We start from the raw sequence: 19,261 nt of genomic DNA, 5'->3' as shown, positions 1-19,261 counted from the left end.
TTCAATGCATTCCTATGGGAAACCACGATTTGCAGGACGAATTTTTCGCAAAACGAATTGACTCGCGGAACGAATTAAATTCGTCTTGCGAGGCACCACTGTATTGACCTACTTCGTTTATAGAGCTGCCCCCGTAGAAGAAGAGCTCTAGGAAGCAAGTAGGGTGTCATAATGAGAGTGCTGGACGTGGGAGATCATAGAATCATAGAGTTGGAAGAGACCACAAGGGCCATCCAGTCCAACCCCCTGCCAAGCAGGAAACACCATCAAAGCATTCTTGACATATGGCTGTCAAGCCTCTGCTTAAAGACCTCCAAAGAAGGAGAGTCCACCACACTCCTTGGCAGCAAATTCCACTGTCGAACAGCTCTTACTGTCAGGAAGTTCTTCCTAATGTTTAGGTGGAATCTTCTTTCTTGTAGTTTGAATCCATTGCTCCGTGTCTGCTTCTCTGGAGCAGCAGATCCCCACTCCATCAGGAAGCTCAGGGGGTGACATTGGAGTCAGCCACAGACTCCTAGCCTACCTCGCAAGGTTGTTGTAGGGAATAATTGAGGAGGGGGTGTGTGAACTGGGTAGTCCTTGGAGGAAAAGCTGGGAGATAAAGGCAGTAAATAAGCTCTTCTGCTGACCTGCTTAAGGAAATTGGAGGGACCGCCAAGGGGAGAGATATCAGTCTCCACAGTCAGAGGCACTAATGGTTCTGAGCACCAGTTGCTAGAAGCCACAGGAGGAGAGAGCAGTGTGCGAAATCTCAGAAGACCTCAGGTCCCACCCCCATCAACTATAGGTAGGGCTGGGCAGCCGCTGCCAGTCAGTGCTGACAATACTGAGTTGTGTACCAGCTCAGCTAGTAGAGCATGAGACTCTTAATCTCAGGGTTGTGGGTTCGAGTCCTACCTTGGGAACTCGGCAGTTCTGTGATTCTAACGCTTCCTCTGTTTATCGGACTTGAGTTTATTTGGCAGAGAGTTAAGGAAAGTTAAAAAGTAAAAATCCAAGCTTCTGGTGGTCGATTGACAATTTCCTTTAAACCGCGAACGCCTTGACTTTTATCTGTTAAAGAGCCCTTTAACACCAAGAATCTCAAATATTTCCCAGCAATCTCGCATTCCGCACGAGGACACCCCCTCAAAGCAGAGCCTGGAGCGCAGTTGTGGGAACAAGTCACAAATTAGCGAGAAAACTACGCCCCCGTAGTTCGGAGGGAGGGGAGAGTTTTTGTTTTAAGCTGTTCCACAGATTAATCTGAGCTCGGTTTCACACTCTTTCTGTCCAGAATGAAACGTTCGGTGCCGTTTGTATATACTCCCTGCGCCTAATTTATCTTTCCGCCCGCTATGGCTTAGGACAAAACAGGGAACGTTTTCGAAAATCAGCGACACAGAGTCACTTTGATTTGACTACAAAGGCCTTCTCACAATCCAGCATTTTAGCTACAACAGAGAACTCTTGTCTACTTGGTGTAAACTACCGTTTTCACACAGTCTGCTCCACCCACTAGCACACACTGCTTCCCACTGCCATGCAACCTTCACCAAACACTACTGTAGCCAACTATGCATTGGATTATGAAATGGGCATTTAGTCAACTTTAACAATTTCAGCTACCGCTGCTCTAGGTCAAGCATCCCCAAACTGCGGCCCTCCAGATGTTTTGGCCTACAACTCCCATGATCCCTACGTAGCTAACAGGACCAGTGGTCGGGGAAGATGGGAATTGTAGTCCAAAACATCTGGAGGGACGAAGTTTGGGGATGCCTGCTCTAGGTAAACTGCAACAAGCACCACTGGCATGGTTTGGCTACACCATTAACCATGGTTTAGTGTTGCATGCAGGAACCTCGTTTGTCCCACTTCATTTGAACCAGGAACTGCAAATAGATTTAACCTTAGTTTACCCAAGCAAGCCAGATCAAACCATGGTTTGCAGGTTGGCTTGCTTGGGCAAAACCACAGTTAAAGCTAGCCCAAGCTTGTCCTTCTTCGAATGAAACAGTCAACTGTGGCTAGTTCAAAAGCACGGACGCGGCCTTGCGGTCGTTTTGGACTCATAGCTGTCCACGGAAGTGCAGGTTAATTCTGTGTCCAGGGCAGCTATCTACCAGTTTCAACTGATAGGACAGCTTAAGACGCCACCTACTGTCTCGCCAGAGTGGTGCATGCTCCGGTTATCTCCCGCTTGGACTACTGCCATGCGCTCTACGTGGGGCTACCTTTGAAGGTGACCCAGAAACTACAATTAATCCAGAATGCGGCAGCTAGACTGGTGACTGGGAGCCGCCACCGAGACCACATAACACCGGTCTTGAAAGACCAACATTGGTTCCCAGTACATTTCTGAGCACAATTCAAAGGGTTGGTGCTGACCTTGAAAGCCCTAAACGGCCTCGGCCCAGTATCCCTAAAGGAGCGTCTCCACCCGCATCGTTTAGCCCGGATATGGAGGTCCAGCTCCAAGGGCCTTCTGGCGGTTCCCTCCCTGCGAGAAGTGAAGTTACGGGGAACCAGGAGGGCCTTCTTGGTAGTGGCGCCCTCTCTGTGGAACTCTGGTTTGTATTGGGGGAGAAAGCTGTACAATTAAATATTGTGTGTGTGTGTGTGTGAGAGAGAGAGAGAGAAAGAGAGAGAGAGAGAGAGAGAGAGAGAGAGAGAGAGAGAGAGAGAAGGGAATGCACTATAATTTAGATTCAGACAAGCCACAGCAATAGAACCATGATTTGGGAGGGACTGAGGCCGAAAGGGTTTTGCAGTCCAAACCCATGCAACGCACAAATATTTCACCCAATGTGGGGCTCGAACCCACAACCCTGAGATGAAGAGTCTCACGTTTCACTAACTGAGCTAGGAAATGCCCTCTTTAATTCGCTGCGATCATCCCCTGAGATGATGTGAGGCTTTTCAATAGACTTTGAGGTGGGTTCTTAGGTTCGAAAGGCATGCAACCCCCCCCCCCATCCTCGGTTTCCGATGGGAGCTTGTGAAGCAAGGCACTTGCTAACTCTGAACATGTGCAGAGTGCATATCCCCCTCCTTCCACAGAGGGCTTCCGGGTCCGAAGGTTCGACTTCCAGAAAGGAAGAAGCCTGCTCTTTCAGGGTTTCAGCAAAGCTTGAGAAGCCCAGGTTGCCTCTACCTTGCCAAAGAGAGAGTTCAAAAGGCCATTGAAACAGGATGACCCGTGTTCTCACCTAAGGGGTTTCAATGATCTAAAAATGTATTTCCACCGAACCTAAGGAAGCAAAGGAGAGGGCTGGAACGGAGAGGCAGAATGCCAGCGATCTCATTAAATTTATATCCCATCCTGGCAAGGCCCAATTAACAGTTTCCAATAATCAATTAAGGAAGCAGACGCAGGCGAATTCTCCCTCTGCCTCAGCGCCGCGAAAAAAAAAGATTTCTGATGGTTGAAACATAGCAGCCTCTTTGTGTAATTACCCAAAGGCTTTTGTCAGGAACGGGGAAGAGAGAGAGAGAAAGAAATCACAATCCCACGAAGAGCCAGGGTTCTGCCATAAGAGTGGCAGCCATTTTGTTCCAGACACAAACCAGTGGGGGATTGTGGGAGCCTTTCCAGCCTAAAAAAGGCTGCATCGCGAAGCCTAAGCACCAAAAATAAATAAGCTTAAAAGTCAGCCAGAAATTTCAAAAAGGCTGAATCGATAAGCAAAAGGTGGAATGCGCATGGACGGGCCCCTGCCTGGCATGCAGAACGTTCCACAAGGTCAATATCTGGCATCTCTAGATGAAAGCAGACCCTGAGCCAGGGACCCTGGACATTTGCAGGCCATCAAAATAAAACAAAATACTGGGGTAAAAGAGGAGAAAGCAATCAGGAGCAGGTTCCCCTTCCATGTCAACCTCAGAACGACTTCTTTATTAAGAATTAAACACTGGTCCCGTCTGCACTATCCATTTAAAGCACAATTCTGCCACTTTAAGCTGTCGTGGCTTCCCCCAGGGAATCCTGGGAACTGTAGTTTGCTGAGGGTGCTGTGAGGAAGCCCCTATTCCCCACCCCACCCGCCAGAGGTTCTAGTTCCCAGAGTCAATCTCTCTTCCCAGAGAACGCTGGGAATTGTAGTTCTGTGAAGGGGAACAGAGTCCTAACAACTCTCAGCAAAACTACACTTCCCAAGATTTTTTGGGAGGATTTATTTTCATTTTCTGTTTCCTTTCTTTTTTCTCTCTTTGTTATGTTAATCAGATACAGATAAAATAATGGAATGTTGATCCAGTTGTTGCGACGTTTTGTAAAGTTATGTATTGTTAAGGATGGTTGACTGTAGTGAATAGCGGATTGTTGTTTTAGTTATTGTTTATAGTTATGTTATAGTTGAGTGCTAAATAAAGGCTTAAAAAAATCTTTGGGGGGAAACCAAGACAGGGCTGTCTTAAAGTGCTGCAATCCTACTTCAAATCCGTATAAAGCTATGGTTTTCCCAGTAGTGATGTATGGAAGTGAGAGCTGGACCATCAAGAAGGCTGATCGCCGAAGAATGGATGCTTTTGAATTATGGTGCTGGAGGAGACTCTTGAGAGTCCCATGGACTGCAAGAAGATCAAACCTATCCATTCTGAAGGAAATCAGCCCTGAGTGCTCACTGGAAGGACAGATCGTGAAGCTGAGGCTCCAGTACTTTGGCCACCTCATGAGAAGAGAAGAATCCTTGGAAAAGACCCTGATGTTGGGAAAGATGGAGGGCACTAGGAGAAGGGGACGACAGAGGACAAGATGGTTGGACAGTGTTCTCGAAGCTACGAACATGAGTTTGACCAAACTGCGGGAGGCAGTGCAAGACAGGAGTGCCTGGCGTGCTCTGTCCATGGGGTCACGAAGAGTCGGACACGACTAAACGACTAAACAACAACAACAACAGTGCAGATTGGTCCTAAGCCCAATACACCCCAAAATTGCATTTTAAAATACCACATGTTCTTTCAACTTCTTAAGCTACCTAGGAAATTTTTTATCAATGGGCAGCCACTTAAAAGATAAGAGCAGAGTAGTGCGATATCATTCTGCACAGGAGAAAATCCAGAGTCTCTTGCCTCTCCTGCCGAAAGCAACTGGTTCCTCAGCTCCATCCTGAAGCGTTCAGGATGGAGCAAGTGCTTTACAGAAACACCGTGCGTCCTTTTTTAAAAAAAGATATATATTTCCAGAAAAAAAAGAAACGCAATCCAGAATCTTGATGGCATCACTTCTCTCCATGAGATCACAGGCAGCAGGAGGAATTCCCTCTAAGAACAAGGCAAAAATCTCATTCAAGTAGGTTGACGCATTTGGGGGGGGGGGTAACACAAGAAACACCCCCCCCAAAACCGTCATATGATCCAGTCTCCTAAGAACCAGACAGCTAGCCAAACGCTCTGGTCACCAGCTACCAGCCTGGATCCGCACCGCGCACCCCCCCCCAAACAAATGCATGAAACCTACACACATCAAAACTGCAATTAGTATTTCACATGAAAGCACAATTCACAGTGAACTCAAACACAATTCCAAGTCAAGAGGAGCTGAAAAACAAAGCTGCAATAAGATTAGCATCATATTGATCTCTCTCTCTCCCCCCGTGTGTATGTACACACACACACACACACACACACAGAGAGAGAGAGAGAGAGAGAGAGAGAGAGAGAGAGAGAGAGAGAGAGAGAGAGAGAAATGTATGTTTCTTTTCGCTTACAGCAAATTCTAGGTCAAATTTTGACCGGTAATGACGGACGTTGGGAAACCTGGCAGCAAAATTTGGGGGATTCCAATTGAGATTTAAGGAGACTAAGGACAGATTCCTCCTATTCCCTGTGATGTGACCCAAAACAGAGAACAGTTATGTTTTGTTTTGTTTTAAGAAATAGCAATGGTTCCAGATGGATCAAGTCCGCCAGCCGGCCACCTTGCAGTCAAAAACGTGGTCGTGCACAAAGGCCAATTTCACTCACGGGAACAAAATGGCCGCAACCCCTGTGGGGCTGTGGTTTACGTTCTTTGCAGAGGTTTGGCTGCGTTTCCCACAGGGCAGGATTGGGCCTCTCTCTTGAGTCATTTCACCGGTGGCCATCTGTATTCACAGTTCCACAACTCTTCCCTGTCCATACTTCCCCGGAAGCATCTCTTTGCCTTGCGAAGTAAAAAAAAAAAAACAGCAAGAGCTTTCACTAGTCCTCATGAATGTTGGCTAGCTCTTTTAGCCATGCCGCCTTCATCACAAGCTATAGCAGAGGCTGGCAAAAACAAGGAGAGGATACTTTACGAGGCGTTTGCTCAACGAATCTGGGCAGATCCCCACCACTCAAAGCTTAGCAACTCCTAACCAATGTATTTTTTTAAGAAGCTATGCCTACTCATAAAGTGGGTGGCATAAATGCAGGAACCAGGGCCTTGTATTCTGTAAGCATACATGTGAGAAAGTGACAAGAGCCATATAATACTCCTTCTCACATTTGTGAGAAATCAATCTTCTAGTGTGGGGAACTTTGGAACTCCATGCCTGTTGATGCCTTTGCTGTGCGCTCTTTTTGGTGCCCACTTGAAAGGTTTTTGTTTAAACTACCCCAGGCATGTCCAAACAGGTAGGCCGTGATCTACCGGTAGATCACTGGACGTCATCACCGGTAGATCAGTGGCTCCCCCCAAAGAAGCTAAAAAAACTTTGGCTGCCCTAAAAAAAGCTCAACATCTTTGCCCTGCACCCCTAAAATGACCTGAACCACAAAAAACAGGGCTTTCCTTCCTTAAAGAAAAAGCTCAACATCGCTTTCTTCCCTAAAGAAGCTCAACAACTTTTACGTGAACCCCCAAAACAGGGCTTTCCTTCTTTAAAAAAAGCTCAACAATTTTGACCTGAACCCCAAAAGGGGGGGTAGATCAGTGCCAGTTTTTAACTGTGAGTAGATCGCGGTCTCTTGGAAGTCGGCCACCCCTGAACTACCCTATTCAGACACATAGATGTCAAGAGGCTTTCATCTCTTCTACTGCTGATTCTTAACCATTTTAATGTCTTTAGTTGTTTTAACTACACAGTGGTACTTCGACTTACGAATGACTCAACAACCAAATTTTTCGACTTACGAATGGGGCAAATGGCCGCACGCTTACGAATTTCTCGACATCCAAACGGAAACCGTGGCGGTTTTAGATAGGGTTTTTTCAACTTATGAATTTTTAGATGGGGTTGCTTCGACTTACGAATTTTTCCCTTTCCAATGCATTCCTATGGGAAATCGCATTTCGAATGGCGCTCTTCAACTTACAAATTTTTCGACCTACGAAGGTGCCTTCGGAACGGATTAAATTCATAAATCAAAACACCACTGTACAGTGGTACCTTGGTTTACAACCATAATCCGTTCCGGAGGTCCGTTTGTAAACCAAAACAGGTTGTCACCCAAGGTGCGCTTTCGCCAATGGGGCCTCCAAAAAAAAAAAAAAAGGTTGTAATCCAAAAAAAGTTTGCAAACCAGACTGTTTGCAAACTAAGGTGCCACTGTATTTCATTGACAGTTTAAATATTTTCCGTAAACTGCTGAAAAGGTTTTCTTTCCAACAAGCAAGCGATACATAAATTTCGTTAAATACATAAATAAGGAAGATATAAAACCATACCTATATACAGACTGCTGGTGTGTCTTTCTACCTGCTTTTAGCTTATCGCAGATTTTAACCTTTTTTAAAAAAAGTAATAGTTGCCTTTAACTTCACTGATAATGTTATTGCTTTTGGTAAACGGCTTTGAGAGTGTTCGCTTTTTTTAAAAAAAATTCATAAAGCAGTTGATACAAACAAAAATAAATAAAACCGCGCCAGAGGGCGCTTACTTCGCAACCGCTGTCCAGCCTCATCCCCTTTGAGTGCAGGGCAAAAGCTTTCCTCTAAGCCCCAGGACCTCTTCAAAAGGAGGAATTCTTCACTGGCAGCCTTCTAAGAACGCAGCTTAAAATATTCCTTAACAAAACCGGTTGATTCACGGGTTGTGGAAATTCTCCCTGCCTGCCACAATGCCTTTTGATGTCACCATGTCTCTGCGGTAAAATTCTCCCTCTCTGCACTCGGATACATGTAGAGGCCTTTTTATATTTCCTATTTTGAAAAGGAAGTTCAATATAAATATGCACAAGTGGGGGGGGGGGAAACAGATTTGGCAACCTGGCAGCCTCCAGAAGTTGCCAATCAGGACTCGTCAACGCCGGCAGGATGGCAAAGGATGGCTTAAGGATGAGACCCAGGTGGCGCTGTGGGTTAAACCACTGAGCCTAGGGCTCGCTGATCAGAAGGTCAGCGGTTCGAATCCCTGCGACGGGGTGAGCTCCCGTTGCTTGGTCCCAGCTCCTGCCAACCTAGCAGTTCGAAAGCACGTCAAAATGCAAGTAGATAAATAGGGAAGGTAAACGGCGTTTCCATGTGCTGCTCTGGTTCGCCAAAAGCGGCTTTGTCATGCTGGCCACATGACCTGGAAGCTATACGCCGGCTCCCTCGGCCAATAATGCGAGATGAGCGCGCAACCCCAGAGTCGGTCACGACTGGACCTAATGGTCAGGGGTCCCTTTACCCTTTACCTTTAAGACGATGACTGGTTGAGGGGGGATTCATGGATAGGGCAGGGAACAGTGTTCGAAATTAGCCAGGCGCATTTTGCACCCGACTACGGACCACTTGCGACCAAGTGAAGCAGACCAGGCGCCATCGAGGTACATGCCTGGGGATCCTTGCACCCTGACTGTTTTGACACACTCATACAACCATACCCTGTAGAATTGCATCAGTTATATTTTACCTACACAATGAGAATGAATTCCAGGAACCAACATGCTCCCCCCCCTCCCTGTGCAACCTGAGCAAGAGCAGTAACGCCGTTGTAGTTCACCCCAGCCCACTGCCCTGCGCGCAGCTGTGAAGAATATTCTGACATTATGAATGGACCATGTCACAATTGGGGAAAAACGGGTAGGAAGAAGCTGATACGTATGTGGACTTCTCTTCTTTACGTTCTCAAAGCTATTAAGCGAGATCAAGGTTGTCCTCTGAACTAGGCAGATGTTTCACTGAGAATCAGTCCGTCCGTCCGTCATTTGAAAAACAAGACTTTCGAGCAGCCTTGTCCCAAAATGGCAGCTAGGCATTCTGTTTCGGCGACTGTAACCTTGGTTTAAAGAGCCATTTGGCACCTAAGCTTGTATACCTGAGTTTCTAACACTGGTGGAGAAAGGGAGACGAGAAACTACATTTAATCTTTTTCAAAAGTAAAAAAAGGAGGATTGTTCAGCAGAGTCGCTGAAGGAAACTGCCCTCCAAGACTCACTTTTATCTAGCTTATGAACTGGGCGTTGTTAATAGGGTAGTCCTGCTCAGAGTAGACTCTCTGGAGATAATGGGCAAGGCTCACTTAAGTCCATTCACAACTTGGTTATTTTTAAATTTTATTTTACATTTAAGTGGCATAAGTATATAATGCACCCTACAGTAATTTTTATAGCTTAATGAGTAAGATGTACAAATATTCTTTTTTATGAAGGGATCTCCACACATCAATCAAATTATGTTTCTTAAGAATACCAGCAAAATTAGTTTTAGGTTTTGCTCCCCCCCCCCCGGTTACATTTAATTTTATTGCTATATTTCTATCCTACCTTTCCTGCACATGGAGCTCAATGCAGCTTTCCTCCCCACTTCCCCATTTTATCCGCACAACAACCCTGAAAGTAGGCTAGCCTAAGAAAACGCAGCCACTGACCCAGTGAACCTCATGGTTGGTTGAGTATAGAGATTTGAACCCGGGCCTCTTAGGTCCTAGTCCAGCACTCCAAAAGCACAAAAGGCGCCAGTGAAAATCTACTTGTGGGTTGGCTTTCTGGAACCTCCGATAACGTCCTTCTCCAGAATAAGAACAATACGTAACGAGAGGAGGGAAGCTGGAAACTGCTTTCCAGAAACCAATACACTAGCAGGTCAAAATTCTTCCTTGCACTCGGAAACAATACTGCGAGTATATCTGTGGGACTCATTGCCACAGGATATGGCATTGGCCTCCTTGGAAAAGGTTTAGGACGCTATGGACAGGGATGCGGAAATTGCGGTCCTCCAGAGAGCGCTGGACTCCAACTCCAGCCACCCTTGACCACCGGCCAGACCAATGAGTGTCCGGCAACATCTGCCCCCATCCCTAGTGTAAGAGCAAGACTTGGCAGAACAGACCGTAACCCATTTTCCTGTTTCCAAGAGCACCCAAGCCATCTAAGTGCGCTTTACCCGAGACCCTGCGGCAAGCGAACAAGGGACAAAGAGGGAAGACAGGTTGCCTCCGCTCTTGGATGTTTATCAGTGAATTTATCCAAGAGATTAAAAAAATAAAAGCCATCCAAATTCCACGCCACCACAAAGAGGAAGAGGAGGAAGACGCTTGTTGGTCCCGGTGCTATCGCAACCGAATGTTGCCGAGTTTGCCCCGTGGGTCATCCATCAAAATTTAGACTGCAAAGCTCCGTGAGCTCAGGGACCCGTCTCAGAGCATGCTCAGGGACAGCACTATAGGAACTGTGGCTTGCGCAACCTCTCGGCTTGCACACAAACCCACAACCCTCCACAGCCATCCCTACCGTACTTCCCAAGAAACTAATTCTCCGCCACCAGTGCTCTCGCACCCCACAACGACCCTCCTTTCCCACGACGACTGGCAGGAGCAAGTACCTCTTAAGGAATGGTCTTCGGGAGGAATTTGCCAAAAAGTTTAATAAGATGCAAGAAGAACAGCGAACGCCTCCCTCTTAATTTCACATTGAGCAACCTCTCCTTTCAGAGTTTGCCTGAAGCAGCAGGCATCTGCCACCCAGAGACGGAGGCGCCGGAGGTTGTGCCACAAGACCCAAAGAATGCCGCCATCCCCCCCCCCATGCCAGGGTTACGGGTTCAGGTTTCCTGCTACGAAGCCCCAGTTGCCATTTTCCTTTCAGCCCTGCCTAGTGGAACTGCGAGGAGAAGTGGTAGGGATGGGATGGTTCATGGATGCTCCGCAGCGTTCTGGCCAGATCTCAAAAAGAAAGGCGCTGCAAGCATGAGATCCCTGCTGGATCATGTCCAGGGTTTGCCTAGTCCAACATCCTGTTTCTAGTTCCCTTTGGGAAGCCCACAAAAGCATTGTCTTCACCCAGTATCCTCTGCTCGGAGGTAGACTGCCCCTTAACATTGAGGCTCCATTCCTGTATCCAAGCCAAGCGCCACTGACAATCCTAGCCTCCATTTTGCACACCGCCAAGAGCATTTTTAAGTGTACGGCGCTGGGTTGTTGTCAACCGGGTCTTATTCAGAGTAGACCCACTGAGTGAGCCATGCTCATTCATTTCAATGGGTCTACTGGAATCAATCAAATGATGTGTGGGTGTGTTTAAGCAATCAACTCATTTAGCAGCAGCAAATCCCACAAGCGAATTGAGCTCTAGAGGTAGTTAAAGGGGTTCCCTGTGGGAGAAAAATACATACAGGTATACAATTTTAACACCACTAGACACTTAAATTCTTAGTTACCGAAGTTCGCCACACCTAGACAAAAACGTAAGATATATTTACTTACACATACACACACAGAGAGAGAAGAAAAAACAGTTACTTACAGTTGCCCCAAAAAAGCATTTCCAGCCACCACTGATCTACCCAGAGAAAACCCGCAAGTCAACCGTTTCAAAAAACCACGTAGCCCCCAAGACAAGGGTGTGGCGCACTTGACGAGCGATAAATCCATTGATCGCGGGAAACGGATCGCTTCTCCGTTTAAGAGGAAGGGGGAAATAGATATATATTTCAGCAGCTTTATGGGGCTATCTGCCACGGGCTCTAAGTTTAATCCATTTGTGTCTGGATAGCTGTGCTTCCACTCCAGAGTCAATCCCGCTACAAAGCCATTTTGGAAAAAAGGGGGGAAAAAAAACCACAAGCCAGGCACTTTAAAGGATTCTCACTCGCCCACACAGCACGCAGGGTGCTTTTTTAAGAAAAAGATTTCCCCAAAAGCCCCCAGAGGGCTGGACATATCTTGCGAGCGTAAAGGTACGATGGGTTAGTAGAGAAAAGTTAATGGAGGCGCTTCCAATGGTTCTCCGCTCCATTTACACAGAGCTCAGAGCAGATTGGCACTGGGAAGTGGAGATAAATCAGTTTATAAATAAGTTTCGTGTTAAGGCCCGGAGCTCTTAAAGGATCGCCCCAAATGGAACATCGCATTTCTTCATGCGCTCCAGAAAGCAGGTCCCCATCCAAGCCGGGTGATACTCAACCGAGCGCTACAAAAACCGGGAACAGAATCATGTGCACACGGGTGCCATCGTTCGGAGCCGAGTCTTTCCACTCCTTATCCTCCTCATGGGCCCCCTCCCCACTGGAAACCACCCCTCCCCATCACATCAGGAGACCACGCCTCCCCCGGTTCTTTCAGAACCAAGGATTCAAAGCGAACTGGCACACACACACACACACACACACACACACTCCAAGGTGTGTGATGTAGACTTTGCGGGCATTCAGCAAACCCTCCTCGGTCTGAATTCTCTGCACCTTTCAAAGAACCACCTCATTTTGCATGATCTGCAGCAACAAAAGCAGCTCACTTTTAAAATTTCTGGATGCTAAAATAGAGACCTCTTTTGACAACGCCACACATATCCCCCTTTTTTTCAGAGTCCAAAGGAAAGGGGGGGGGAGAGACATAGTCGTTTTGTGTTTAAAAATGCATTTTAAAAAATCAGGCTGCTCTAAGACGCTGCTGGCTCATTAAGAACGCTAAGAATTCCATAAATTTCCAAGCAGACCTTTCCCCTGCAGAATTTCTGCTTGGCATTCCGATCATCACACAAACAAAGCTTCAAAGAGATAGATGGGGTGTGGGGGGGGCGGTTATAAAAAAAGAGAAAGAGATCAGGGGGTGGAAAGAAGGTGCCCCTCTTCGTTTCATTTTTTTAAAGAGAGGTTTATTATTACCGCCTGTGTCTGAATCAACAAGTGAAACGATTTGTCCACCGAGATGCCTGAATCAATCAGGTGTTTGAGGAGGAGGACTTTTGCTGGGGGCGGACGCTGGCACGGCACCCCCCACCCCAGAGATATTTCAAGACACCACCATTTCAGAGCCTCCAATCCCACTCGGTGCGTGTGTGGTGGTGCGGCGGGGGGTGGGGGCGGGGGCGAGGCTGGCTAGGAAAATGTATGCACTGTACATTTCGATCAATGATGTAATGGTACCCATATTCCCCTCATCCGTAGCAGTGGAGAAAATCCAGGATTCTCAACAAGGCGCTGAATAGAAGGACAGCGGGAGAAGACGGGGGGGGGGGGGGAGAGAGATTTGGTGGGGATACATATCTCTCCGGCAATTGCTGTGCTCTGCTTCGGCATAAGCAAAAGGTGCTTTTTTTCACATCGAGAGGAGGCACAGCCAAGAATGAACAGGACAAATGAGCGAAGGCTGTTTGAAATGTCAGAATTTTTTTTAGCTGGATACGATTACAAAGCGGCTTTGAATCCGGTGTGTGTGTGTGTGTGTGTGTGTGAGGAGGGGGGGTTATAGGAAGGGGAGATTACTCACACAAGCTCAACCCCATACATAAAATGAGCATTAAATAGGTGGGTTCATTTTCCCTTCTGCATCCAAAATTGAAAAAGAAATAAGAGAGAGAGAGAGAATCAAAGCAATTTATCTGAACAACTAAAGACTGGTGTTTTAATTGTTTTATTTTACAGAAAGGAGCCCCCGCTTGATAAATTAAAGCACAAATATATAAGGTAAGATTTTCATCCTGAGCTACCGGACAAGGAGAAGAAGAGAGAGAGAGAGAGAAGGGGGGGGGAGATTGAAGGACCTCCAACGCCCCCTTGGGAACAAAGCAATCAATACACACAGAAGGAAAACACAGCCAAGCCAATAAGAGATGTTTTGAGGCAGGGTTTGGACAGATAGATCCATCCTGTTTGAGAGCCAGCTTGGGTTTGGGATGAGATCTGAAAGCTGGAGAGTTGCACGGGAGAAGGACCAACAGGGCTTCAGCGATGGAGAGAGGAAGAAAAAGAGAGAGCGCCACGCCAAGGGGACCACTGCCAACTCTTGTGTGACTCAACCACTGCCGAGAACGGGGTGGGAGTGGGAGAGAGAGAGAAAAAAAAATGATGGTTGATTTGACCTTTTATGTGGAAAGGAAACCCCTAAAGGGAAGCTTTTGTACAGCAGGCAGAGAGACCTCCCCAAAGTTGGGGGGGGGTCAGGATTTCAAAGTTTAAGGAAATAAAAGATTGGATCCCAAGTTTGGGGAAGCAAATGGGTTGGCGTCACCTCCGTGCCCAGAGCGTTCCCCTGAATCCCCACGTCTCAAGGACTAAATCCTGGCAGGGCGCTGTGGGATGTGGCTGGAAGCCACCGATTCCACCACTAGCATCCCGAGATGCTAGAGATCTCCAAGGCAGTGCAGGGCGTGGGCAACACCTATGACAGGTGTTACGAATATACAAGTGCAGCTTCCTTAAGAGACTCTGTGAAATCTAGACAAGGGAGAGAGAGGGGGGTAAGGAGGAAGGCAAAGAGAAGGCAGGAGTGAGGGACCTGATGGAAAGGAGGGCTGCAGGGCTATGTCCACAGACTGCGCATGGAACCGTGCAAGAAAAGGGCCACGAAGAGGACAAACAGAGGGGTGCCTTCCACAAACCTACATGGTGCACTGTGGAATTTGGAAAGAACCACAGAGTTATGCCTATTTTGAACTGGGGGGTGTACATGCATGTGCGGGACTGCGCAAACATGCAAGGGCAAGCTGCAAATCAGGAGGGGATCCAGAAAGACCCAAGGAGGGGTTGGGGGGGGAGAGAACGGGAAGAGGCCCGCAGTAAGGGTGAGAGAGGGGCTTGCGTAGTATCAGGGTCTTCCTGCAGGGCAGGGAAAGGGGTTCAGCGCATCACTGGGCAAGCGCCACTTTCCCCAATCAACCAGGAGGCACTTTGCAGAAATATCTGTGCCCACCGAGAAAAGAGGGCGGGGTCTTCTTTTCCCAACAAGGGAAGCTGTGGGTGGGAGGCAGAAAGCAGGAGAAGTCTGAGGAGGAACAGCAAAAGCTCACCTGCAGAGGGAGAAGAAAACCACCTTCTGGAATCAGCCAGGGACCCTCCCTTTCATTCCCCCCTCCCCAAGCTCAGACTCTCCCATCAGCACACAAAGAAGTTGAGAGAGACCCCAAGAAGTCGAGCTGCCAGCAGGAGGCAAATCACAGGTGCCCAAACTGGACTCATTGATGGCACCATGAGCCAAAGAGGGGAGCCCCACAGTTGCCAAGTGTGCCTTTTGGGCATGACGGGGAGGGTGGCATTGAACCCCTCCCTCTGCCCGCCAGGCTCCATCCTGCCTCCATCAGGTTGCAATAGTCCAGGTGGTCTGGACAGATGTCTCACTTCCTAGCCTTCCCCAAAATGCTCAGCCACGCAGCTGGGGGAGTCTCTGGGCACGATCCTTTGCCCCCCGCCCATTCATGACCAAACTAGCCCCCAACCCATGACTTTCCCCATCTTTCAAGCTTCTCAACAGCTGCTTCTGGGCAAACTCAACCGGCACAGTCCAGTTTTTTAAAAAAGAACGAACCACAATTCTACACATTCACCAGCAGCCAGGAGTTCATCCACCACAACTCTGAAAAAAAATAAAAATACTGTAGCCTCAAAATGCAACTGCTTGTGAACCAGCTACGGTTTCTCGGGGTGCTGCCTAAATTGCAATAGCTCCACCACACAAAAAGAGAGAGCATCACCACACATGGATAAAGTCCATTGCAAACATTATTATTTTTATTATTATGGGGGGGGAGAGAATGCTTTGCCACCCCTTCTTCCCTCCCCGCCAAAAGACCTCCTCAGCTTTCAAGGCAGCCCCACCCCAAACTCCAGGCCGCCTGCTCCTTCCAAGCCTCTACATGCCTCCCCATCGTAGCCTGCACGCCGCCGCCCCCCCCCCGCCCCAAATGACCACATCCTGAACAGCAGACATTTCCATCTCCCGGAAGCCCCTTCCTCCCAAAAATGCAATATTGCCACCCACCTATTCCCCACCTCTCCAATTCTCCACCGCCCCAGGAATAAAAGAAGCCATCCCACCGTTGCAACAACGACCCTTCTTCTCCAAAAACCCCGACCCGCAGCAAACAGGCATTCTCTCACCACCAGCCCCGCCCCCACCTTCTTCCCTCTGCCCCCCCCATCATTTTGGAAATACCGTATAGCATCCAATAGCGATGCAATTTCAAAAGAACGGATAGAAAGAGGAGAGTGAGTCGGGGGGGGGTGCTTTTTTTTTTTTGCAAGGTTGCAACAACCTCGCCGCCACCGCTGCCCCTCCCCATTGCAATGGCATGGAAGGAGGGGGGAGAAGAGATTTGCATCCTTGCAAAGGCTAACTGCCTGCGCTCTCTCCCCCCCCCCCCAAGAAAAAGAATCTCATCAATGCAATACAATGCAAATCGCGGGGCCCTCCACCCGCGAAAAAGCCTCCTCGTCTTACCTGGTCCGCCGCCGCCGAGCTGCTCCCGCGGCTCACATCCTCGCCTGGCTGGGGAAGGCGCATGGAGCCCGGTACGGCAGCTCCCCCCCGTCCTCCTCCTCCTCCCCACCCCCACGCCGGACCCCCTCTGGGCTCCCCCCTCCCAGCCGAAAAGGGGGCGAGGGGGAGAAAAGAGGAGGATGCTCTGCTTGCAGAGGGAGGCGGAGGAGGGAGGGGGAGAAAGAAAGAGAGAGAGACTGCGGCTCGCGCTCCCTCTCGGGCTCCGAGCGGCCACCCTCGCAGGTGATGTCATTCCCAGAGCCTCCGCTGGCTGACGTCACCCTGGGGGCGTGGCCCGAGGTAGAGAAAAGAAAGAAAGGGGCGGGGCCAAAACGGGAGGGCGGAGAGGGAAGGGAGGGAGGAGGCGACGGGCGTGGGAAAAGCAGCGCGCGCGCACCGGGAGGGGAACGTGGCGCGCCGGCCAATGGGGAGCGGGGAAGGCGCAAATATGCAAATGAAGAGGCGGGGACGAACAGCGTGGCGGCGGCTCCTGCAGCACGTGGGGATGCGGACGCCTTCGAAGACGCGTGAAGAATGGGGGGCTCGTATTGACTGAGATGGTGGTTTGGTTGGGTTTTTTCTTTAGTGGGGAAGGAGTGTTTTTGAGTGGAATTTGTGGGCAGTTGTTCAGCTATAGGTCTTTGTACACGGGGGTGGCCTGCACACCATATTGTTTATTACTATTTACTGGAGGATAGCTCAGTCAATAGAGCATGAGACTCTTAATCTCAAGGCTGTGGGTTGGAGCCCCTCATTGGGCAAGCAATTGGACTAGATCAGGAATGGCCAAACTTGGCCCTCCAGACGTTTTGGGACTACAACTCCCATCACCCCTAGCTAACAGGGAGTTATAGTCCCAAAACATCTGGGGGGCTGAGTTTGCCTATGCCTTTTACCCGAAGATCACAGGGGGAGGCGTGTTTTGCAGAAACCTGGACTTCACCCTACTCATACCGTAGTAAAGGTAAAGGGGCCCCTGACCATCAGGTCCAGTCGTGTCTGACTCTCGGGTTGCAGCGCTCATCTCACTCTATAGTCCGAGGGAGCCAGCGTTTGTCCGCAGACATGTGGCCAGCATGACAAAGCTGCTTCTGGCGAACCAGAGCAGCGCACGGAAACGCCGTTTACCTTCCCATTGGAGCGGTCCCTATTTATCTACTTGCACTGTGATGTGCTTTCAAACTGCTAGGTGGGCAGGAGCTGGGACCAAGCAACGGGAGCTCACCCCGTTGCAGGGATTCAAACCGCCGCGCCGACCTTCTGATCAGCAAGCCCTAGACTCTGTGGTTTAACCCACAGCGCACCCTTGAAATTAATGGGTATGACCAACTTGGTGAGGCGACCGCTTCATAGAATAATAGAATCGTAGAGTTGGAAGAGACCACGAGGGCCATCCAGTCCAACCCCCTGCCGAGCAGGAAACACCATCAAAGCATTCTTGACATATGCCTGTCAAGCCTCTGCTTAAAGACCTCCAAAGAAGGAGACTCCACCACACTCCTTGGTAGCAAATTCCACTGCCGAACAGCTCTTACTGTCAGGAAGTTCTTCCTAATGTTTAGGTGGAATCTTATTTCTTGAAGTTTGAATCCATTGCTCCGTGTCCGCTTCTCTGGAGCAGCAGAAAACAACGTTTCTCCCTCCTCTACATGACATCCTTTGATATATTTGAACATGGCTATCATATCACCCCTGAACCTTCTCTTCTCCAGGCTAAACATACCCAGCTCCCTAAGCCATTCCTCATAAGGCACCGTTTCCAGGCCTTTGACCATTTTGGTTGCCCTCCTCTGGACACGTTCCAGCTTGTCAATATCCTTCTTGAACTGTGGTGCCCAGAACTGGACACAGTACTCCAGGTGAGGTGTGACCAGAGCAGAATACAGTGGTACTATTACGTCCCATGATCTAGATGTTATACTCCTATTGATGCAGCCCAGAATTGCATTGGCTTTTTTAGCTGCTGCATCACACTGTTGACTCATGTCAAGTTTGTGGTCTACCAAGACTCCTAGATCCTTTTCACATGTACTGCTCTCAAGCCAGGTGTCACCCATCCTGTATTTGTGCCTTTCATTTTTTTTTGCCCAAGTGTAGTACCTTACATTTCTCCTTGTTAAAATTCATCTTGTTTGCTTTGGCCCAGTTGTCTAATCTGTTAAGGTAATTTTGAAGTGTGATCCTGTCCTCTGGGGTATTAGCCACCCCTCCCAATTTGGTGTCGTCTGCAAACTTGCTCAGGATGCCCTCAGGCGGCAGGACCCAAGGGGGCAGCAGATCCCTTGGTGAAATAAAGCCTAGTTTCGCCCTTGCGCTTTCTACCCCGCAACAGCCTCTCATTCCCACCTCAACCAAAGGTTTAGTTGGACCCCCCCCCATTGTTACCATTGTAGATCTTCACTGCCCCCTTGTTTCCTGGTGGAGCACACACATACACCCACTCCAACACACATTTTGTACTTTACCTCAAGTGCTCAAATCTTTAGTTACTGGTACACACACACTGTTCAGACGGGCGAGAATTGTAAATACTGTAGGTGAGAATGAAATGAAATGCAGGAAAGCAGAGGCTGTTCCAGTTATGTTGTGAACACTGGTCTCCCCACTACACAAAAGGTAGTCGATAACCAGGGCCGGATTTAGGTTTGATGAGGCCCTCAGCTTCTGAAGGTAATGGGGCCCTTTATATGTCCAGCTGTCCATTG

The 19,261-nt window shown here is 48.7% G+C and overlaps 1 protein-coding gene across 1 annotated transcript in view; it reads right to left on the bottom strand.

Moving 5' to 3' along the window:
* PTPRS (protein tyrosine phosphatase receptor type S) overlaps window positions 1–16,795 on the bottom strand; it is a 282,909-nt gene extending 266,114 nt beyond the window's left edge. The window contains exon 1 of the mRNA XM_088672957.1: window positions 16,518–16,795. The gene's annotated coding sequence lies outside the window, so the exon portion shown is untranslated. The remainder of the gene's footprint in view (window positions 1–16,517) is intronic.
* Between the last annotated feature and the right edge of the window lie 2,466 nt (window positions 16,796–19,261).

The sequence above is a fragment of the Zootoca vivipara genome, chromosome 6 (assembly GCF_965207765.1).
Source record: "Zootoca vivipara chromosome 6, rZooViv2.hap1.1, whole genome shotgun sequence".
Taxonomy (NCBI): domain Eukaryota; kingdom Metazoa; phylum Chordata; class Lepidosauria; order Squamata; family Lacertidae; genus Zootoca; species Zootoca vivipara.
This window is presented reverse-complemented; position numbering and strand designations above follow the sequence as displayed.